Source organism: Leptopilina heterotoma, unplaced genomic scaffold (assembly GCF_015476425.1).
Source record: "Leptopilina heterotoma isolate Lh14 unplaced genomic scaffold, ASM1547642v1 Lhet_113, whole genome shotgun sequence".
In the NCBI taxonomy this organism is placed as follows: domain Eukaryota; kingdom Metazoa; phylum Arthropoda; class Insecta; order Hymenoptera; family Figitidae; genus Leptopilina; species Leptopilina heterotoma.
In genome coordinates, this window is record NW_025110832.1 from 953,134 (window position 1) to 979,591 (window position 26,458).

Genomic DNA, 26,458 nt, shown 5'->3' on the forward strand with positions numbered 1-26,458 from the left:
GGAAACACTTTACGGCAATTCAAGAAAAGGGGAACTATAGAGCGTGGTGTTTTTCAAAGAGAGGACTGACCCTTTTGTCATTCCCTCGTCACACACCAAGAACATTCTTTATTCCTCTTGTAGTCGGGAGTCTATTTACAAATTGTTGAAAGCTCAACTTAATTACTAGGACAAAGCTTCAGGTCACTGGACCTCCAACTCTAAAGTTAGAATAATATTGCAGTGCTTAGCAAAGCGTGTCATCTTCTTCTTCCTCTTCTTCTTCTTCTTCTTAAAGATTGCATTGCAGATTTTATCAGCTAAATCATTTTCACTTTCATTGCGAGAAAAATTATGTTTTTCTATCAAAACATTTTTTAAAAAAATTTTTCTCTTGTACTAGAATCAAGGCACAACTTAAATTCTTACATCGAAAATATTCTTCCCTATGAACACAATTCCAAAAAAAATGTTTGAACAATAAAAAAGATGGGGTTTTTGAGAAAATTCAATTTAGTAAAATAGCCGCCATTTTGTTATTTCTTAATAATTTTTAAATTTTCCAACGAATTTAGAAAGAGAAACAAAAATTCTTTTCGATGCAAAAAGAAAAAATAAATTATCTTAATTACTTAAAAAGTTACAACACTTTAAACATTCCCCCCCCCCTAAATTTTTTAGAAACGAAGTTTCCGACTTTTCTAAATTAAAATGTTTATATAATTCTCAATTATTTTCAATATCTAGTATTTTCATAAAATTTCACAAAACAATATTTAATTATTTTTAAAAAAATTCATAATTCATCCAAAATTCAATTCTTTTTGTAAATAATAAAATTTCCACAGGAATTCAACTAATTTACAATAGCATTTTCAAAATAATCAATTATTTAACGAAATTTTTAAACAATTCTTCACAATAATTCAATTACTTTCATTAATAATAAGATTTTTATAATTATAATAAAATGCTTTTTAGGAATTCAACTATTTTCAAAAAAATTCAATAAAATACCACACAAACATTTAATTATTGTCAAAAACTATAATTTCAAATTTTCACTATTTTCAAAAAATTTCCAAACAGAATTCAATTACTCAAAAAATTTTTTGCAAAAATCTTTATAAGAATTTAATTATTTTTATGAATAATAAAAATTTCTCAGGAATTCAATATATTTTTGAAAATTTTAATAAAATTTTTTAGCAACTATTCAATTATTTTTGAAAATAATAGCATTTTAAAAAAATCAATTGTTTAACAATTATTGTTTTCACAATAATTCAATTACTTTCACTATAATAATAACATTTTTCTTAGAAATTCAATTATTTAAAAAAAATTTTGATAGAATTCTAAACGAGAGTTCAATTATTTTGATAATAAATAATAAAACTCATCGAAAAATTTCAATTATTTTTAATACTGTTTTAAATTAATTAATCGAAAAATTCAATTATTTCCGCAAAAATAAAATTTTCCACAAGAATTCAATTATGTCGATAAATATAACAAAATTATTACCGACAATTCAATTATTTTGAGGCATTTTAATAAAATTCTCTGTAAAATTCAATTATTTTCATAAATAACAATATTCATCACAAGAATTCAATTATTTGTAAATGTAATCAATCTCTTTTTAGAAATTCAATTATTTTAAATAATTCTAATAAAATCGTTTGCAAGAATTCAATTATTTTTATAAATAATAAAATGCTTTTTAGGAATTCAATTATTTTCAAAAAATTTAATAAAATACCACACAGACATTTAATTATTGTCAAAAATTTTAATAGAATTCTTTGTAACATTTAATTATTATTTTTAAAAACTTTTCGCAATTCAATAATTTTCAATATCTACTATTTTCACAAAATTTCCAAACAGAATCCAATTATTTAACAAATTTTTTGTAAAAATCTTCGTAAGAATTCAATTATTTTCATGAATAATAAAAATTTCTCAGGAATTCAATTATTTAAATTAGAATTTCCATAAAAAACATTATGTTTTTGATGAAAATTAGGAAAAACTCAGAAAAATAAAGTATTAGAATAGAATTTTTGTCAAGTTTTGTGAAGTGTCTAAATCTAAAACGATTTTTTTTTGTTTATCAAGTTTAATTTTTCGATAGCTATACTTTTTTACTAATAGGTATTTTATATGAAAAAGATAAATTAATGGATTTTAAGTTATGGATTTAGTGCCTTGTTAAAATGCATTTTTTAATAAGTATAACATATATATTTTAATAAGTATAACTTAAAAAAATACTTTATTGAACAGTAGTGATAAAAATAAAGATTAAAAAAAATTAATAAAGTAGGGGAGACTAGGTGCAGTTGTTACAATTTTGATAAAAACAGTTACTGTGATTAGAGTTTAATTCCAATTTGTTTATGGTCAAACGATTAAATCAAAGGTATATTATCTAGTTTTAAAAGGCAATAATTGATTTAGCCCTAATATATCTATATTATTTAATTATCTACAAGCATTTGAGTGACAGCGTGTAAATTGTAACAACTGCACAAAGTGAATATCGGTTGTTACAATACCAAGAATCATCTATAAAATTTCTAAGTTGAAGACAAATAATTTCTTATAACAACTTTTAATTATAGTATACGTGACAATTCCATAGAGATGGCAGCATTAATATTTTGTTTCGAAATGAAAGAAACTTAAAAAAGTTTTTTTTTTCATTATATGTAATTTTGAAGACGAATTTAGAAAAACCATGAGATTTTTCATAAAAAATGAGTGTGATTACATTTTTGACAAATGTTCTACATTTCAAACGAATCTGCTGAATTTTGGAAAAAATATTCATTCTCATTATCACTTGTAACAACTGCACAACTGGTACATTTTTTACAATAAAACACTTTATTAAAAAAGTATACACTAAATGTGGGCAACCAAGGCAGTTTTTTAAAGCTTAATAATCCTCATAGAATTGATATTAAAAAAATGTACTTTGTTAAATATAAAGGTCTATTAATTATTTAAAAAATGTCAGGCAGAGAAATATTTACTTTTGGCCTCTAAAAACCAATGTGCCTATTTTTATACTTGTAAAGCTTGCATATAATTTTTCAACATATTGCAGTAAGTTCGTACATAAAAACTAAACATTTTTCCCTTTGGAACCCCATCTCTATAATTCACTATTTATGAGATATTCCATTTGTAACAACTGCACAGCGTAACAACCGCACCTAGTCTCCCCTAATGTAATTAGATTAATAAACATTTTTTGCCACTGAATATTTGCTTTACCTATACTTGAAAATTTGATTTTTTTCTCTCACAAGCCAATGTTAATTTCATCTTTTTTGTATAAAGGAAATCCAAATTAACATCATTTAAATGTATCATTATTGTATGTATATGCATAAGGTTAAATAGTGTGTTGAGTTTGTATTCCGATAAATTGTGGGTTCAGGTCAAGTTGTGAATTTCTATCTCAAATTGTGTGTAAAACCACAAAAAAGTGTATCTTAAATATAAAGTATTAAATATGTTTATTTCCTAAAACATTTTTTTCCGAAGAGTAACATTATTGATAATTCAGACTATAATTCAGAAATAAAATCACTATGCTACTAAATTTATGACAGATTTAATTATATATTAATTGCATTTCTTGATATTATAGCATTTTGTATAATAATGTAATAGAAGATGAATGTAAATCTGAATAGTGAAATAATCAATAGCACATGTCATTAAACTAACAATATATTTGTTTGATATTGCGTATGCCGTTTATTGCAACAAAAAAATATATCATTGTTTGAATAGAATTTTTTCTCAATTCACTATTTGCTAATGGTACAAATTCACTTGTTCGCCAAATGAAGATGCTCGTTTCGTCTGCTTAGACACTTTTCCTTCCGTCTTAATTATGCATAGGAAAGGCTACTGGTACACCTGACAACTTTATTTTCAAGATGGGACCCGACCAGGGCCATGTAAAATCAGCCATTCGAGTAAACTTATGGAAATTTCTACATGCACGAGAATAAATAATTGAAAATTTTGAATAAATAATAATTTTTATTTCTTTTCACTGCGTAAATAAGTAAAGTTACAGACGGTTTTTGAAAATGAATATTGAAGAATGTTGTAAAGTGAATTACAATGCTGCAAGAAGTCGATCATTATTGAGATTCATATGCTGTGTACACAGCAATACATGTGGCGTTACATATTGAACATCTGCTTCTACAGGATTAACGCTGCTGAAACACAGAAGTGTTGTTCAAATATAGAAATAGACGCACTCTTGAGTACGAGCACGTCACATGTTAATAACTGCTCCTTTTTCTGCCTTCTTTTGTTAAACTACCACGATTGTTGTTATTCAACTTTTTCAATATGAGTACTCGTACACAAGAATCGAAATGATTGCCTTGAGGTGAACCAACACATTCAAGAAACTTATCAAGAAGCAAGCAAATAGAAACCAGTGATTCACTATGCCTTTGACAATCTCAGTCAAGTATGTTTTCTGCGTGACTCAACTGCTCGATATTAAACTCGCGATTGCAAATAACTTATTGCTTTCAAAGAATATCATATAGTTATTCAGGCGACACGTAATTATTTCCTCAAATTATTATTTTTAGGTTTGACAAAAGTTTGTTGCATCAAGTGGAAAAAAACTGAAAGCAAATTATATATAAAGGAATATGTTTCTCTTTTTTACTATAAGCGATTCTGTCATTTATTGCACCCATAATTATTTTTCTCCAATTGCTGAAGATTTCTAATAAATAGCTTTTTTGCAGAGGTGGGCATAGCATTAACAAAAAAATAATAAGATTGGATTCAATTTTTTTTAATTTTTAATCTTTTCAAGATACATGGAAAGAAAGTATTTTTTTGAATTTTGAATTTTGTAAAAAAAAAAATTTTTTTATCATGTATTCTACTATCATTTTTTGAAAATTGTTTTAGTCTTTGTAATCAATTTCTTTTAATTTTTTAGGGTTGCCACAGTTAGGAAATTCAGGAAAAAGTCAGGCAAATCAGGGAAAGGTCAGGGATTTTTATTAAAAGTGCTGGAAAAATTTAATTTTTAGAATTCATAAGAAAATTCTGAATGAGTTTTTTTTGTTTGCCTCATAAACTATGAAATTATCGCACAAATTCATAATAAAAAACCTTCAAGTTTTTCTATATTTCTGACAATAATTTATATTTTCAAATAACTTAATTCTTGAATAAGAGCTATCATTAAATTATTAGGTACTTATAAATTATTTCATGAATAATTTTAAAAATTTCAAAATTAATTGAATTATAAAAGAGTTGCGTTTACAATTCTCATTAACAGATATATATACATAAGCAGGTTTCAATTTGAAATTTTAGAAAATTTCAGTTTTCAGTGAATTTAATTTAAAATTTTAAAGAATTTTAATTTTTGAAAACTTTTAATAGTTAAAATTCTTCTGAAATTAGTTAAATTTGTTAATATATGTTTAATTAACTATTAGAAATAATGAATTTATTGAAGAATTTTATTTAGAAACACTAAAAAAATTGAATATTTGAGAAGTTATACAAATTATTGGAGAAATTTAATTATTTTCAAAAGTAATAAAATTCTTCGCAGAAATTCAATTATGGTCAAAAAGTTTTTAAAAATTCTCGTCAAAATTTCAATTATCTTTATAAATAATAAAATTCTTCTCTGAAATTCAATTATTTTTAAAAATTTTAATAAAATCTTTAGGAAAATTTCAATTATTTTAAAAAATTTTATAATAAAATTCTACGCGAGCGTTTAATTATTTTCATAAATAATAATTTCACACGAATTCAATTATTTACAAATTTTTTATAAATTTCTTCGCAATAATTCAATTATATTTTCATAAAATAATACATTTTTTACAGAAATTCAATTATTTTCATAAATAATAAAACTCATCGCATAATTTCAATTATTTTTAATACACTTTTAATCAAATTCCTCAAAAAATGTAATTATTCTTAAATATTTTTTTAAAATTCGTCGAAAGAATTCAATTATTTTAATTTGTTGGAAAAATTCTTTATGAGAATTCAATTTTACAAAACATTCAATTATTTCAGTTAAAATTGTATAATCATAATTCAATATTATTAAGGGGCATTATAGCATAAATTTTTAGAAATAATTGAATTTCGAAAAGGTGTCAAATTAAAATTTTTGAAAATCTTAATGTTGTACACTTTTAAATAACAGTTCTATAATACAATTAATTTTTTCGACAAATTTTAATTAAATTTTTTTAAAAATTATTTCAAGTTTTTATTTTCTTTCAAGAAATTCAATTATTTTCATGAATAGCAATATTCATCACAACACTGCAAAAAGAAGTATCTTAATTAAGATGTTTTTGTAGTAATTTCTAAGATGTTATTGTAGTCACTTTTTAGTCATTTAAAATGTCTTAATTTAAGATGCTAAAAGCATCTTCGTATTTATTTCTTTCTTCATATTTTTTGGGAAAAAAGTTTTGAGATTAACTATGGGCCTATATGTAAGACATTTTATAGTTTTTAGTAACTTAAATTTTTTTCGCATCTTACAATTCACAAGTATCTTATCGCTAAACATCTTATTGAGACAGAAACATCTTAATTTAAGATACTTTAAAAAACTTACAGTAGTATCTTACTTTTTTAAGATAGAAGAAATATCTAAGACGTATAAAGCATCTTAAAAATCAGTAAGATACTTTAGAAAACATCTTATTTTAAGATGTAAGATACCATTTTTCCATCTTACATCTTATTTTAAGATATCAAATAAGATACTTATTTTTGCAGTGAAGAATTCAATTATTTTTATATTTTAGAAATTATAAATTATTTATAAATTATTATTTATTATAAAACATATATGAAGAAATTTATCACTCCGAGTTGAAGACTCGAAATAATCGATATCGATTTATTAATAATAATGATAAAATATTTATTTTAAAAAGAAGTTATTGACGTTTTCGAATAATGTTAATAATAGAATTAGAATATTCTTTAGGGTCAGGGAAAAATGTCAAAATTTTGTCTGGAAATCAGGGAAAACAATGCTTCTTTTCTATAGAAGTTTAAGCACACATTATCAATTATAATAGAACGTATAAAAAGCGAAGACAAGAATTAATAAAAATTCAAATGTTTATGAGAAAAACAGTCTTAATTGGTAGATGCAAAATTTTCACCTTTTTGAACTGGTTGTACGAAATTAAATATTGAAAGCATGTGTGGTAAAAATTTCAGAAACCTTCTAACCTTATACTAAATTCAAAATAAATTTTCAATTTGTAGTACAAAACTTAAATAAATATATTAATTTTGATAAAGTAAAAGATTTGATTTTCAAAAAGGAAATTTTAAACAATATTTTTGTTGTATTCCTTTCGTTTGAACTCTATTAAACGATTAAAATCTTAACATGAAAATGAGTAAAGCATCAGAAAAATTGAAATGAAAAATCCACTTTTACACGAACTATAGCTATTAAATTTATAAAAATGTAAATTTTCCAAATGACCTCTAAAGAATAATTTATAAAAAATATTTTGGAGAAAAAATACTAATACTAATAATAATGATAATATTTTCTTTGGAAACTGTGACGTGTTGGTAACAAGAGACGCTCAGCCTAGGATGAAATATTCGAGAACACAATAATAAGTCTAAATTCACCTGTCAAATGTAACATGACATGAGGCATAGGATTCTTCTTCACGACTTTCAAACTGACCGCTGCCGAGATATCTTTCTATTCCATTATAGCGTTTTACGAAAGTTGGGTAGAGTAGCAACGGAAGTTGAGCCGCGACTTGTCATAGCTCACAGTTAGCGAGGCGTGGAACCTTTCATCATTTGACACCCGCTGCAAGAATACATCCTGTGAGTCTCCTCTAGCATATATCTCATCTCCTGTCATGCTGTCTGAAACTCTGGAATTCAATTCCGAAGGATTGACTAACACGATAACAAAAATCGACTTTTCAATGCCCTAATAAAAAGCAAACCTTTTTATAAAAAGCTGCTTTTATTAACTGTTTTCAATTTTACACTACTTTTAACTTATTCACTCTAACGAGTCTTTATTCACTGTTTCACCAACAATCTACTCACTTGAAAATAACTCCCATAATTATAATTCAATTTTTATCATTTTACCAAACTTTCTCTTCTTTTATAAACGCAATGTTAAAAGTTATAATGTTTTGAATAATTATTTATTCGCACTTTCTGTTGGAAAATGTTCACATTTATTGATATGCATTGTTGCTCATTAAATAATTCCCAATGAATATAAAATATTTTAACCCTTTCGTGCCCCTGGGAAACCCAGACAGTAGATTTTATTGAAACTTGTTACTCGTGGGGCTCGTGGGTTTTTGGGGTCGCTGATTACGAATCTAAAGTCAGATTTACAAAATTTTTAAAACTCAAAATGTCGGATCCAATATGGCGGCCATTTTTTTAAAATTGTTCAACATTGCATAAAATTTGTTACTCGGGGGTTATCAGGGTCGCTGATTACAAATCTAAAGACAGATTTTCAAAATTGAAAATGGTGGATCCAATATGGCGGACATTTTTTCAGAGAATAAATTTCTACATAAACATTTTTTCGTTATAGTTTTCACCGAAATTGCAACACTATAAGAAAATATGGTATATAAGTATATATATTTCGAACTTATAAAAAATACGACTGAATTAAAAAGTTAAAAAATTAAAGAAAAAAAAATTTTGTCAGTGACAACATTCATAGGAGAAAAAATTCGTTTCTTATATTTATGCATTTCAAATGATCTGGCCGTTGACACCTGTATACGAGAGGTAACACATCGTCCCAGCCCACTCGATTCGAAAGTTCCAAACCACCACAAATTACACAGTTGTCAATATTCTTGCGTCAAATTTCTTCCTTTATATATATTAGAGTCGAAATTCACTCCACCCAAACGGAGAGGACTATAATACAACACATTATTCATAGCCTTCTATTGTTGAAGATTGTCACTTATAGAAAATATAATTTAATCGGGAATTTTCGAAAATCGTCAAATTTCGTCATCTCCACTCTGGAACGACTTTTCCCAAATTTCACTTTTTGTATTTATCGCATTATTTCATATTCGCAGTGATGTTTTTTCAAAAAGGAAAATTTTATTTAATCTATTTTTAGTGCGGGAAAAATAGGGTAAGTGCGGGTATAGTCGGACAGTACTAGTAGTCGGACACTTTCGTGTTTTTTGACAAATAAATAATAATGCATTGTGATAATTGCTTTAAAAAGTATACTAGACGAATGTGTGAAGTTTATATTTTATTAAAATAGTGTTATTTTCGAAAATAATTAAACAAGAAATATTTTATTTAATGCTTTAAAAATCATGGTGTCCGACTATAGATACAACCATTTTCGAGTAGCGCGATGAGTGGCACAAAGTTTTGTTGATAATTAATCATAAATATTAAAACTTATAGGGTTTAAATATTATATTAATAACTTCTAATATGCTTTAATTCCATTTTCCAGCAGATAGCAATTAAAAAATTATCTTTTTTACTTTATAAATTCAAAATATCTGACAGATGTCCGACTATAGAAACAAGGGGAAAAAGTGTCCGACTACTAAAGCATTCGTAATTTTTTATTAAAATGTTTATATTTTATTAAATACTCAACTATTTGTAACAAATTTATATGATTTTTAATCCTGAAGAACTCATTTAATTAATAATGTGCTTATAAACACAGTAGATATTTGCTATTTCAAGAAAAAAAGCATAATTTAAGATTGTATCCTTAAGTGTCCGACTACTAGTGCATTTACCCTATATCCGCGGGTTTGAATAATAAATTTCGAATACGGCTTATTTGTGTATGTAAAAACAGTTCGATCTAAAATCGTTGATAATAAGTTGTATATATATTTTTGTAATTCTGTTCATTTCATGAACACTTTGCTTCCTCATATATAGTTGCAGACTAAATTAACGCACCAGAAAAGATTAAAATAATCCATTTTGGTGTTATTTTTTGCTATGAATGAAACTTTTACTTCAAATCAAAACCAAGTCAATGATTTGTAAAAAAAATCCGACGAATTTAGCAAGGATTTTCACAAGGGACAATAGTAAGTTAGTTAAAGTTACTAACTAACTAACTTAGTTGCTATAGAACTAATTAACTAACTAACTTACTATAACTATATAACTAATTATCCTACTAATTAACGAACTAAGTTACTAACTTACTTACTTACAAATCGTTGACTTATTTTTGATTTCAAGTAAAATTTCATTCACAGTGAAAAATAACACCAAAATGGATTATTTTAATCTTTTCTGGTGTTAATTTAATCCTATAGATGGATTAAAGCGTTGGAAATTAATTTAATCCATTCTGGTGTTATTTTTACACTTCACGATTTACAGTGACGGGGTTCAATAAATATATTTTTATATGCTCTATAAGATGGTTATAATAGTTTAATAATTGAACCCTCCAATTCTACAACTCGATCTGTTACAGTGCGCAAGTCCCTTGCGCAGCTGTGAGCTGACTCAGGTAGGAGACTTTGGATGGTGCGTAGATCGAGTTATAGAATTGGGAGGTTCAATTACATAAAAGTTTTTTTTAACAAAAAAGTAGAGAAAATGATATTTTCCACAATTTCTGGTTTTTAAAATACCAATAATTTCGTAATTTATGACCGTATCATGTTCAAAAATAGGTCAATCGGAACCTTTTGTGTTGGTAATGATACTTTTAAAGTTACTCCTGCATTTGGTAACAATATTTTCAAAGAAGTCATATTTTTCAAAATTTTAGATTTTTAAAAGTTTTATATCTCCGGCAAATATGGACGAAAAATATTCATTAAGGGGTCATAAGATGCGTCTGAAAACTCACTACAAAAGCAAACAGAAACCTATAGGTGCCCTTACATTTTTTTTAGTTATGATAAAAAAATTTTTTTTTTACAAAATTAAAAATTCAAGAAAATACTTTCTTTCCATGTATCTCGAAAAGATTAAAAATTAAAAAAAATTGAAGCCCATTATGAAGAACATGTGCAAGATTAATACTGCAATAAAATTTCCTTTTCATAACACAGTGGAACACCAAAAAATGGGTTAAGACTTGACTATATTGGGATGAAAGTACTACCCCAGCAGAGTAAAATCCCCAAAGGATTTTGAAAAATTAGTAGCCGTTTGATTCTTATTGTAATTTTAAGTTTTGATAATTCAGTAATTTATTAAATAACAATGGTCAACAAAAAATATCTTTTTTCTGATTCACAGATCAGACTAGGATATTTTTATTGAATTTTCATCGCTGAACACGAATCTGACCTCAAAAAGTGCCCATCACGTCGAGATTTTGAGAAAAATGGCCTCAATGTCTCAAAAAACCCTATTTTTGACGTTTTTCGATCATGTGGAGTTTTTTGACACTTTGAGGCCATTTTTCTCAAAATCTCGACGTGATGGGCACTTTTTGAGGTCAGATTCGTGTTCAGCGATGAAAATTCAATAAAAATATCCTAGTCTGATCTGTGAATCAGAAAAAAGATATTTTTTGTTGACCATTGTCATTCAATAAATTACTGAATTATCAAAACTTAAAATTACAATAAAAATCAAACGGCTACTAATTTTTCAAAATCCTTTAGGGATTTTACTCTGCTGGGGTAGTACTTTCATCCCATTATACTCAAGTCTAAACCCAAAAAAATTTTTCTAAAATTGTTCCACTGTGTATAATTATATAAAATTGAATTGAAAAAATCAACAAATTGATGTTTAAAAAAAATATTATCCATAGCCCACTGTTGGTTTGTTTATTATACAAATCGAAATTTTGATTTTAAAGATTTAAAAACTTTTTGGCCGTTCCTTTCAGAAAAAGTTAGAATTGACCATTTTGTAATTTAAATCTACCAAAATAAAAAAGACATATAAAAATTGAAAATTCATTTTATCTGTTCGGGCTACTGTACAAAATTTAAGCATTATTAAATTAATCAATTTGAAGCTCTTTATAAATGCTTGTTCGGTTATTTATGATTTTACACTTTAAAATTGCAAGGCTCCGGATCTTAAAAGGGCACTTTTACTATTTAAAATAAATGCTGAAAGTGCTCTTTTAAGATGCGGAGCCTCAATTGTCAAAATAGCAAAAAAATTCAGCAGATCGAAAATTATACTGAAAACGCAACTGTTCGTCTTGAAACAATGACAAAAAAATATCTAGACTTGAGTAATTTCTATATTAATTTTTATTATAATATACCTATATAGGTAGAAGGTTTATTATAGAAGACATGTGAAGAATCCTATTTAACTTTGGCTTAAATTTAATATTTTCTAATATAAGTATCGTAACAGATGTCAGTAGAAAGTTTTTTCTGACTTTTCATTCAATATAAGTTTTAGCTTAAAAGAGACCTACAAAAGTATATAGAGGATTATATTAGAAATGTATATCTATTCATTTCTGCTAGATAGTAGAATTCTAATATAGATCCTACAAAAATAATCCCTAAATTATTTCTTAATTATTTCTCTTTAAAATTAAGACAATATGTGTATTAAAAGAAAAAAAATACTCTGCAAAAAGAAGTACTTTAATTTCAGATGTTCTGATATATAGTCACTTTTCAGTTGTTTGAAATATCTTATAGTTTAAAATGTTAAAAGTATCTTCTCTCAAGTTAATAATGTTGCTGAAATTAACAAAAATTACCAGTATTTAACCCCTTAACTGCGATGACGAAGATTTGTCAGACAAAATCTTCGTCATCCGCAGTTATAAGGGCCGTTAAGGAAAAAAGGAAATTTTGAAAATCAAAATTTGTAAAAAATATTTGTGTATAATACAGAAAATTTTTAATCATAATACTAGAATAATTATAAATTGTTTAATATCAATATATTATAGGAAGTAAAAAATTCAACTTATTTAGAGAATAATATACATATATATGCGGTTTAATAATGGAATAATTAATGCACAAGTTTGATGAACTCTCAGGACAAGTAATCAAGCTCAACAAAAAGATCAACTGATCCGGTGCAGTCGTGCAAATTCCAGATTGTGAGTCCAGGCCCTATTTCCATAAAGATTCTCGCAAACATTTTTCATGGAGTTCCTTGCAAAATAATTTATTTATTTAAACAATATACGGGCTTACAATAATAAAAAATAATTGCCTCCTGCTTTTCATACAAGTTGTACTATATGTATGAATAAATTTAAATCTAAACCACAATAAATATTTGCCTCTCTAAAAATCTAAAATCTTAAAATAATAAAGAAAAAAGTTAGGAACTAAATGGTACAACAATTTTCGATTAGAAATAAATGTTTGAAGGTGTATGAATTGAGTAAAAACTGACATGTTTGTAGCAAATGCCCCAAATATGTTTATATTATTCCAAATGGTATAAACATTATTTTGACGACCTATATATACGAAACTAGAAAATAATGAAAATAAGAATTTAAAAAGTATGATAAAAAATTGAGAGGATAGTCACCGGAAATGAAATTTGTTGAGCTTTTCCTAGCAGAGAATAGGCGAGATGAAAGGAACGGTAACTTTTTAGTACGGGACATGCACAATAGGATTGGGTCCCCATGGATATAATAGCTTGCTGACGTGTTTATATAGCTGCTGCTATTGCTCCTGTCGTCAATGACCTGACATAGGAGCGTGTAATTTAGTTATATATCAGTTTGCTACAATTTGGCATTCCGTTTACCTCGCTATATTGTAGTCTGTAACTTGTGTTTACGCAGCTCCGGTGATTGACGAGTAAACGCGTTTACTTAGGTCTCTCAAAGAAACATCGTCGTCCCATAAAGGCATTTTGCTCTTCGTCTTCATATGCTTTTCATCTCTTAAAAAATATGCCTTCTATCTATCAAGTACCATTTTCACAAAAATTAGAAATACACCCATGTTCTAAATTCAAATGTTTCTGTTTGTGTATTGGAGAGAAGGTATACAATTGCTCCAATAACTTGTAATACTCGCGTGTAAATAAATATCGAATGTTATACATTAAATTGTTACCAATTTCTTTTTTCAATAATCATTTCAAAAATTAAGAAGCATATTATTTAGTGCCAATTTTAGTCACGGTTAGTAAACTTTCTTGAAAAATTTTACAAATATTTGGTAAGTAGACTATCGAAGAACCAGATAATAATTTTTATATGTATTTGAACCAATAAAAAATTTTGTACTTCAACCAAAAACTCGTAACAATTTTCATACTTTTTGTCTCCATTTGATATATCCTTTTGGAAAACTATGTGTGACTATCTCTGATCAAACTATAGAGGAAAACTATATACAAAACCTCTACTGAGTACTATGCCGGTTTATTGATTGTTGAACTCATCACGTCTGCGGGTTTTGAGATAACCATAAAAAACCCAAAATTTGACCTCAAAATTTTGAAAACAAGGAAAATTCTTAATTCAAAATCTTATCCGCATGATTGTTTTATGCTTTTGAGGTTTTTTTTGAATTTTTTCTTTTGAAGCCGAATTTAAAGTCTATTTGTACGTCAAGGTTTTCAGATAACCTCAAAAAAACCGCAAAATTTGACCACAAAAATTTAAGAATCAAGAATAATCCTGATTTTTAAGTCCTATAATGTCGAACCCATCACGAACCCATAATTAATTTTAATAAAGAATTAAGTTTTAATGAGATGATAAATTATTTGGACTGTGTCTGTCTTGTGAAAAGTGATGTTTTACAAGAGGAAATAACAACTTTTTTGGATTTCAAAGAGTTGAGGATAATTTTGACATTAGAAAGAGAGTTGCAGTATATTTTATAATATGAAGGTAAAAATGTATATATACGTGGGGGATTTTACGCGAAGTGATCCAAGCCTCATGCGTTTACACGTCATAATTTGGTGACTTGTATATCTTAAAAAAAAAGATGTGAATTTAACAAAATATATGTTTTGGAAAGGTTTTTATGTGTACTTTTCAATGGCTATGTTAGTTTAAAAAAAAAACTTTTTTTGACCTTGAAAATTAAAAATTAGTTTTAATTTTCATTTTTCTGTAAAATCGGTATTTTTTTAAACTTTTTTTTATTTAGAAAGAAAGCTGAGATTTTTTCCTATCGAAAACGTTTCTTCCCAAAGTGGGACTAAAATTATTAATAAATAAAAAATGTTAATTTCAGCTTTTTTTAATTCGTGTTTTTTTAAATTTTTTTTCGGCATCAATTTCCTTTTTAGAAGTTTTTATCTATTTTTGTCAAATTGAAAGTTGTAATTTATACATCATGTCTTTAAAACTCAGCGCGCGAGAGCGCGGCGCGTCATTGCGTTTTACCGAGAAAGAAAATGTCATCTTTTATTTATTAATAATTTTAGTCCCACTTTGGGAAGAAACGTTTTCGATAGGAAAAAAGGTCAGCTTTCTTTCTAAATAAAAAAAAGTTTTTAAAAAAATACCGATATCACAGAAAAATTAATTTTTAATTTTCAAGGTCAAAAAAAGTTTTTTTTTAAACTAACATAGCCATTGAAAAGTACACATAAAAACCTTTCCAAAACATATTTTGTGAAATTCACATCTTTTTTTTAAGAGAAATACAAGTCACCAAAGTATGACGTGTAAACGCATGAGGCCTGGATCACTTCGCGTAAAATCCCCCGCATGTATATATATATATATATGATAGAATCATGCCATGTTCATTAGATATATAAAGATATCAACAAATTATGAAAACAATTAAAAATATTATTTGAAATGTCAAAATGTGTATTATCATAAGCTAGGTGTTTGTTTATATTAGTTAACAGACGAATTTCATATATACACACAAAAAACCCACCTAAGAGTCTCATTTTTGTTGCAACTCAAAATAAGTAGCGTACGCTACTCATTTTGAGACTAGGTTTTTTCAGTTTAGGTTAAAATCGTGAAAATCGACAGTTTCGTGTTTTTCCCGCAATAAGGAACGCCACCTTTGTCTATTCGAATTTTCATGAATGACGTTATCCCGAATAAAAATTAAAGTCGTCAGTATGTAGGATCTATGTTGGCTGGCCTACCTGGCGACATAGGCCTGCGAGTCAAATCGGACGTAATGCCTACGTAAGAATGTAACGCTCGTCGCTTTAAATTCTACGTAGGCCAACAAGCTAGAATCTACGTATCAGTATTAATGTAGGTCGTACATAGGCCACATGATGTATGTTCTACGTAAGAATGTAACGCTTGTCGCTTTAAATTCTACGTAGGCCAACAAGCTAGAACCTACGTATCAGTTTTACTGTAGGTAGTACATAGGCCACATTATGTAGGATCTACAAACGCTTGGTTACATCTACTCTATGTATGGCAGAATATGTAGAGCCCACGTAGCAGAAGTGCATATGTTCTACGTAGGCCACGCTATATAGAATCTACGTAGTATTTTTCTGTAATATTTACATAGGCCTGACTATGTAGAATGTAAATAGAAATTTTGAATGTAGTCTATGTAGGCCAATTGTTATAAGATCTATGTAGTGCTAATAAGTACTTTCTACATAGATTTATAATCACACAAGATATATATATAAATAAATTTGAAATTCTATAATTTTATTAGATAGTAATTGTTGACAAAAAATTCTAAACTGCAATGTTTTCTTTGCAAAAAGTAAAAAATTATATTTTTATGAATTTATCACTTGGTAAAAATTACACAATTTAAATTAGAAGGAAATTAAGTAGGGATTTATATTTAATCTAGTTTTGGTTTTCACATTACATGCGGGAATTTAATTAATGTAGTTCTAATAAACAAACAAACTACGGAATAAAATTAAGACATGATATTCAATTATATATAAGTATATTGAGATTCATTCAGTTTCAGTTATTCAGTCTACTATTCCTTTACAATTATTGTAATTATAAATTAAATAAGTAGTTATTATATTCAATTTAATTTTAATTATTTCATACACATAAATTTTCTTAATTTATTGAATAAATGAAATTAATAATTTCCACAAAATATAATTAAAATATATATCAGTCCTTTAAAACTTTTTATTACACAAGAACACTTAAACAATTCACTTTAATATTCACTTTACAATTCACTTTTCACATATCCATTTTAATGCAAAAAAAAATTCTGCTTACGAAAAAATTCACTTCACAAAAAATATTAACTTCAAAATAATATTGTCACACACGGTTTTAGACTCTTCCCTAGTAGAAATTTGTCGTGGCATGACTAGATTTATTCAAGTTACTGTACAGTTTTAGTCATGGAAGTTTAATCTAGCTTAACTGGCGAATTACTAGACAGCTACTGTATAACACTGTTAAAGAAAATATAAAGTTGAACTTGGTTATTACTGCATAGAAGTCCTGTACAGTTATTTTCATGGCACTGTCGAGGCGTTCCGAGAAATGATGTTCCAAAGTTTGTCGTGGCGTTAGCGCTACCGCCAGTTTCAGTAACTAAACAGTTGTGTATTGACATTTTCGAAATATTTTCTATAAAATAAATCTTTTGGTTTTACAGTTTATAGTTTTTATAATTTTAATTTTGTTCTTTTATTTTACTGTTGACAACTAAATAACAAATTTTTTAAATTATTTAATATTAAAATTTTGATTTAATAATAAAAATTTCTTTTCAATCAAAATTTATTTTTAATGAAAATTCCTTTAGAAAAAAAAAAATTTTTTAAAATTCGCTTCAATTAATTGAGTTAATTAAAATAACTAATTTTTTAAATTCAGAAGACAATTTCTTTTCAAGATTATATACTCTTATTATATGTATAAATATTAATTTAACAAACCTGTTACATACAAAAAGTTAGAATTGGTCCAATAAAGTGAGGTTATGTTTTACATTGATGAATTGACGTTGACATATGTATAGCTCTCCGATCTGAATAACAGAACTGTCTATAATTAATGACAGTAGACAGTAACAATTTATTACTAATTCCTTACGGAAAAAATAGACATAATTCTAGTTACACCCGCGAATTATTTCTTTCAGTGTATACTCTGATGTATTTATGGAAAATGTCTACACAACACTGTTCAGTTGCTGGACTGACGGTAGCGCTAACGCCACGACAAACTTTGAAACATAATTTCACGGAACGCCTAGACAGTACCATGAGAATAACTGGACAGACAGAACTTCTATACAGTAATAATCAATAAGTTCAACTTTAGAGTGTTATGCAGTAGCTGTCCAGTAATTCGCCAGTTGAGCTAGAAAAGATGAAAAAGGGAACTGCTTTACCTGCCGGTAGAGTATGGTTCTTATTTTTCCGGAATCGTCCATCGACTAGAACGGCCGTGATGCGTAAAGCGTGCGTTTAGGTATTTCGTCCCAGTGTGACCCGAGTTCGCTCCCCGAAACCGCTAGATATTTTTCGTTTGAACTGAATTAATTCTTCATATTAGGGTTTACTTATAAGTTTGTAGTGTGATAAAATAATAATATTTATTTCAGTGTTGTGCTTAATTAAAGGAAAAAGTGAATGTTGTTTAATGTAAAAAAATGACATGTGTTCAAGAATCAGTAATTTTTATATTTTTTTTTAATTATGTAGTTATTTAAAAATAATTTTACAGATAATTTATTATAAATCATTTATTATACGGAACAATAGATACACCAACAGTAAAAATATAGTTTCGTAAAATTTTAATTTATTTAATTTGTTGACAAAAAAATTTAACGTTATATTTTCAAATTTGTACGTGTTTAATACGTAACGTCAATATAAAGAAAGTTTTGACATTTCCAAGTGAATTATTTTGTATAGTTTTTCTACAGGACTGATGATCAGAAACTGTAAAATTTGACTGGACAATAACTTGAAGAAATTAGCGTGACATCACTTTATAGTTTTTAGCCAGTTTAACTGTAAAGTGCCTCGAAATTTTCCAGTGGAACTGTCCAGTGCCCTTAAAGATACTATGACAAATTTCTACTAGGGTTTGTGACGAATGCTAAAGAGCAACTGACGCTCGAAAGACCTTCGGAAAAAGATTTTACAGAAAATATTTGAAGTTCCTGAACATTTGCCCTGTATATTTCTATCTGAAAAATTTCTAAGTTTTTGTCTAAGTAAATCTATAAGAAAAAAAGAGAAGTGGAAAAGCTATAAAATAGTCCCCCTCTTACAATGAGGAACCCTTAAGATGGTCAACTACGACTAACCAGATGTGACAAACTCTTGAAAATAAGAAAATTCTTTTAACATTTTATATATTTTGCCTTTAGAGAAGAAATATTTACCATTTACAATAAAATTAACAAATGTAATTTTTTATTTGTTTACAATATAATTGTTATTATTTAGGATTATGGGTATAAAATAGAATAAGAAACAATATTATATTTTAACTTCTGCTTTTATTAAATACGCACTTGGAAAATGCATGTAATCTTTACTCTTTGCCTGATCAATTAAGACTAAAATGGAAATCACAGAACCAGAGAAAACTGACTCACATAAGCCTAATACTTCTGCAATAGTCTTTGTTCAAAAATGGTTTACAAAATTTGATAGCCGTCCGCCGTCCTGTCGTCTCAATATATAAACAGTTTAAAAGAAAAACTTATACGATCTTATATTACATTTCTAAGAAAGAATGATTTTTGATAAATAATTATTTTATAAAAACTAATAGTTATTTTTAAATAAATTGAAATTTTTAGAATAAAACTGCTGATCTAGTTATAAAAATATTTCTAACTTTTTGACAGTCAAAATTTTGTAATAAAATTTAGGATAAAAATATCTTTCATTAACAGACAAATAGCTTGTTTTATTTTATTTTCAATCATTATTTTCATTTAAAAGTCTTAGTATATCCTATATAAATATTACATCTGTAGACCTACATAGAAAAGCCTGCTCATAACTTATCTCGATATTACGTCGACTGTCCTGTATATTTCCTACATATGAATGCAGATGAAGATCCTGCCTAGATTTAAAAATTAAATGCCTACATAGAAAAGCCTATTCAAAACTTACCTCGACATTACGTTAGATGGCCTATATCTTTCTTATGTACAAATTCTAATGTAGATCCTACATAAATTTCATGTATATGGGCCTACATAGAAAGACCTACTAAAAACTTACCTCAATACTACGTTGGGTGGCCTATATCTTTCCTATTTACAAATTCTAATGTAGATCCTACATAATTTTCATGTATATGGGCCTACATAGAAAGACCTACTAAAAACTTACCTCAATACTACGTTGGGTGGCCTATATCTTTCCTATTTACAAATTCTAATGTAGATCCTACATAATTTTCATGTATATGGACCTACATAGAAAGACCTACCAATAACTTACCTCAATACTACGTTGGGTAGCCTATATTTTTCCTATGTACAAATACTAATGTAGATCCTACATAAATTTCATGTATATGGGCCTACATAGAAAGTCCTATCAAAAACTCACGTCAATACTACGTTGGGTGGCCTATATCTGTCAGACATAAGAATACCGATGTAGATCCCACATAAATACAACAATTACAGGCCTACATAGAAAGACCTACCCAAATATCACCTCAATACTACGTTGGGCGACCTATATCTGTTAGACATAGAAATGTCGATGTAGATCCTACCTAGATTCAGAAACTGCAGGCCTACATAGATATGTCTACACAAAACCTGTGTCGACACTACATTGTGAGGCCTACATCAATTGACTATAGAAAGGCCTACGTATATCCTACATAGATACTACATCTTATAGGCCTTCATAGGAAAATCTACGTACACTCTACATAGAATGTACATAACTTGGCCTACATAGAAGGCCTATTTTAATCCTACACAAACACTACGTAGTAAATACATAGGCCGTACTATTTTTTTACTCGGGATATTATAGGAGAACGGGGTCACTTTTTCTGTATTCCTCACATAGAATAAAGTCTCCTTATTCTTACTTCATGCCTATCACGTATATAGGGTTTGGAGATAACCTCAACCTCAAAAAATCAAAAATTTGACCACAAAATTTTGAAATCATGAATAATCCTGATGATTTTTAAGTCCTACAATGTTTGCTTTAAGTTTTTGGAGTATAGCTGAAGACGAATCTGAAGTATATTAACACCATCACATCAGGGTTTCGAGATAACGTCAAAAAGACCCCTAATTTGACCCATTTGAAATTTTGAGAGTTACTGAATTCGAATCTGATGTTTATTAAACCCCATCACGTCGGGGTTTTGACACAACTTTGAAAAACCCACAATATTTTGAAATCAAGAAAAGTTCTGAACTCTAAAATATATATCATGACTATGTTTTATGTTTTCAGATTCGTTTAAGCATAATAATTGAAACATGACCATATCTTACTATAAAGTTGTCGATAATAAGAAAGAATTATATGTTTTAATTACAAATTAACTCATAAAAATAACAATTTTTAGTTGTTATTTTTAATTGTTGTTTAATTTGTGATAAATGATTCAGAGGATACTTTTTCGTCCCACAATAAAGCACCGAAAATTTCATGAAAGTTGAAATTAACTTATTGTTTGCAATACCTTCGGAATCTTTATAGTTGTGAAGCTCAGGAAACTTTGAAGTTGATGCTAAAGTTTGACTGAACATTGCATGTGAGTTAACTTTCGCGTCAAACATTGAAAAACAGTCGAAATTTAAAGAATGACTTCAACATTAATGATCTTCCCGCAACTAAAGATTCCGAAGATTGCAGTCCAGTTAATTTCAACTTTTAGAACAGTTTCGATACCATCATGTGGGGTTATTTTATCAGTAAAATAGCAGTGATACAAAAGTTACAGAGTGCGTAAATGTTTCCAAAATGAAGACTTGAATGAAGAAATAGTACAATATTGATTCGATGATGAAATGGGAAAATTGATTTAGAAAGATGTGCCCATATTAAAAAATGAAAGTTTCAATTATAGTTATTGAATGTAATTGATTTGTTGGTATTTAAAAAAGAATGGCAAAACGATTCGGTGGTGGTTTATATGCAAGGTCTGAGTGATATGGGTGTAATATAAAGAGGGCGGAGAATATTTATGTTGTATGAGCATGAAGCAAGATCGCGCAAGTCTTAAAAGGTAAAGAAGCAACCTAAGAAAAAAATCCATACAAAGATGGAAAGAAGAAAACCGGATGCTTTACGTCGACGCAGCAGCACCGTTGTAGAGGCGTTGCGTTTGCGCGTTTATGCCTTGTTCTAAAGGCTCCGCCTCTACATTACCTTTCCTCCTCCTCCAGTACCCGCACTCCTACTTATTCCATCCGAACACTCGTGACCTATCAAAGACTGGTTGACGACGTTAAAAGATGATTCTACTAACCATTCCGAGTAAATATATAAACATTATGTACGTTTCATGTAATGTCACCTTGTCTGAGGCATTTGCAATTAATAACGCAAATTCCATTAATGTTTCGTTACGTCAAATTAATTTCGTCTATGAGGACATTCTTTCCACATATCTGTACAGAAGAGTTCATTTTTCTACTGCGAGTTTTCTTTTAGGCTCGCCCAAAAAGAATACAGTCGGGAATCTTATAATATATAGTTTGTTAATGAAGTATATGAGACCTAAAAGGTTTCAGTTTATGTTATTCAGTGCTCACGTGCCTCACATATACTTTACTATGGAAAAACGTATCGCTCTGATAAGGGATGTCTAGGAGTCTCTTTAAAAACTTCTTCAAGAAAATATTGTTAATATCAAATGTAATACGCAGTTTAGTCTACTCGAAGCATTATAATAAGGTATATCCGAAATTTAAGGGTTGCAGCTCGGCTTGAACTCTCGAACTATGATTACATGGAAAGAAATTTTATTCCAAAATTTAACAAACAGATTATTAAACTTGAGCTATTCAATGTTTGCTACAAAATCTGTTTATTAAATTAAATTTTCAAATAAAATGTCTTACCGTGTACTTTTAATTATTTACTTTTAATATTAAATTGCAAGTTAAATATGTATGGGCAGAAAAAAAAAGTATCATACGCTGCAAGAGTCATTAGCATTATTTTGGTTAGAGCGTTATAAGCTTCTATTTTTACAAGGTTCACGCAAAGAAATTCAATTGAAAATTTTGGAGTTCAATACTATAGTATATAATTTAGATCTCATTCCCAAACTATAGGTCTATTCTTTGTGTCTCCAAGATGAAAAAATAAGAAATGAATGGTGAAAGATTAAAAGCACTTCACTCTTAACATGTTTTCGTTCCCTCTTATATAGACGGAACAAAGCGGACTACTGAACATATTGATAGGCGCTTCTGCGGGCTGAGTCTAAAACTAGTCTAGTGCTGAGTCCCATACTGGCTAGAATGTGAGCAACTACTATAATGTGGACCATTTCAATTCAAACTTAAGGGAGCATCCATAAATAACGTTACACGATTAGGGAGGGGGGGGGGTGGTTTGAAAAATGCAACTGATTGCAACAAGGGGGGAGGTGGGTGATTTTGAAATGTAACGTTGCAAAATGTTTCTTAACCCTTAAACCGCACACTGCCGAATCCATCCTTAAACCGCACACTGGGTGTGCGACACCCGGGGACTTTTAAGTTTGTTCTCCAAGCTGGAATAGGATATTATCTTTTGGAAAAATTATCTTATATAGCTCAGTACATCTATTTTGAAGAAAAATAGGTTTCATAATGATTTATTTAATTTTAATAATTAAAAAAGAGTTTTTTAAAACTACTGAAATTACCTAAAACCAAAAACTGGGTGTCAGATAAGCAGAAATTTTTTGCCGTCAACTTCATAAAGTTATCAAATACACAAAGACACTTGGCAGACTAATGTCACTCACGAAACATAAATTTAAGTACAAAATGTACCGTCTAATATCAACACATGTTCAATTTTTACGAATTTAACCAAAATATTAGAGTAAAAAGCTGGAATATGGGTGTCGCACACCCAGGGTGCGGTTTAAGGGTTAATATTATTATAAATTATTATTGTTGTGTAAATCATTATCAGAGTTAATTTTAATAAATAATAATAATATGGGAAATAAGAAAAATTACTTCATTAATCCAGAAAAATAATATAATTATTCTTATTTTTGGAGGTATAAGTCATTTTTGCAACGTTATATTTAGGGGGGGGGGTGTTGGTAATTTGCAACCAAATGTAACGAAGGGGGGGGGGTAAAAAACCCGAAAATCAGTGTAACGTTATTTATGGATGATCCCTTAATGTAATAACTTTATAATCCTTTAGTTACCTTATATATTATTATTTCTGTTAGTCAAAACATTCAGATTTCTTAATAATCAATAATAAACGTTCGTTATTTTTATCATTATTTATCTTTAACATTATTAAATATTTGCTTTTACTGAAATATTTAATTTGAAACTAAATATAAAATCTAAAAGTGAAATAATTAAAAATATTAGAATACTTTAATAATTATAAGGTACTTATTTTCATTGGGATTTTTATGATCCTTTAGATATTTAAACATCGAATCTCTTTGAAAATTAAATACAAGTCCTTTGCCTTTTTCACTGAAGGATATTTTGTTTTAAAATATTTAAGAATATTTAATATTTAATATTTAAATATTTTCATATTTAAATATCTATGAGGGTAAATAAAAATCCCAATGTAAAGATTTCAAAGAAATGAAAATTTGAATTATGAATTACTTAATAGGTAAGTTAAGAGAGCGGCCAAAATAAGAAAGCACACCTAACCTCAAAACGCGATAAAACCTGCTTTCACTTAGATTTTCGATTAAATTCGTTTGTAGCAATAGAAACGCACTCCAATAACTTTATCTAACTTTAAAAATATCTCATTTTTTTACTTAAATTATAAGATAGATAGTAAAATTAAGCGTATTATAAACTTATCCGAAAGTCCTGATTCCAAATTTTTTATTGTTGTCCACTTCATTATTTCTTCCTTCTAAAATCGTCCATTTCAGGACAAGTACTTAATTAATAATAGTTAATTAACTGTAAATCAATTAATTATAAATAATTAATTATACTTTTATAACTAAATTGTATTAAAATTGTGATCATATAATTGTATTTAAAATTTTTTTCCAAATTTACGTAACACTTGAAATTTAAAATGATGGAAAAAATAAGACATCATAATGTATTGAAAAGATTCGCAAGTATGAAGCCTTGATTTTAAAGCATGGAACATCAAAGCAATATTTGAATGTTTCGATGTCATCATTGCAACACTATCATGACACGGCTGGTAGCCTGGGGCAGTGTGGAACTCCCGTGTTCGCTATATGATATTGTATAATGGCCAGTGGTGTATCTAGGCTCATTGGCAATCATATCACTTGCTCTCGGCTTTCTCTAAAGGGTCGACAAATTAGTTGTTTCACATCATCACATTCAATACAAATGAATTATCCTAACTTATTTACAAAAACGGAACATATAAAAAACATTAGTTCTGAAACCTATATTTTCCACCCCTCCATTGATCTAAATGATTGAAATCTTTTTCCTGACTAAAAAAGAAGTAAATTTATAATAATGATTTTGCAGTTAGTGTTTTCATTTGAGTCGTTGTTTTATTCAATTCATTTGTAACTTTGAGCACATGCTCGCGCTAATACCAGCCAAGTATATATATATATAGATTTATATAGTTGAATGGGACGAATTTTAGAAAAACGTGAACCGATGTTATCGTTTAAACTTAATATATATAGCTCAAATTTTGATTTGGAATAAAGGAAGAACAATAAGACCAGTTTACGAAACAATTCTGTTTGCCAAGAACATCGATCAGAACAGAATGTAAATGATGGTATCATAAATGCTCCAAATATATCCGAATAGCATTATATATATCAAAAGTTATTCTGTTTCATATGCAGATTATATTTTCATAAACTTTTCTATATAATAGTATAAACGCGCATATACTTCGTCCCAAACAGTCTAAGGGACGATTTCACCAACACCGATTAAAAGTTAATGATTAAATCCTCAATTAACCAATAAGAAGCCTTCAAACAGGCTTTAATCATTGATTAACTTTTAATCGGCCTTTATGAAACTGGCCCTAAAGGCCGTTTCACCAACTCCAAATAAAAGTTAATAAATGATTAAATCCTTTAACTGACCAATCATGGGCGGTTAAACTGATTTTAATCATTGATTAACTTTTAATCGAAGTTGGTGAAACTGGCCCTAAATCTGTTAGCATGTTTTGCTTTCACACAAATTTTCTTATGAAATTATTCTTTATAAGGATTCTGATAAAAAGCGATGAGTTTCTTTATACATATATACTTGTTCTTTAATTAAACCATTTAAGCAGGTTTTAATTCTAATTCAAATATCATGTTCCACTATATGCGTAGAAG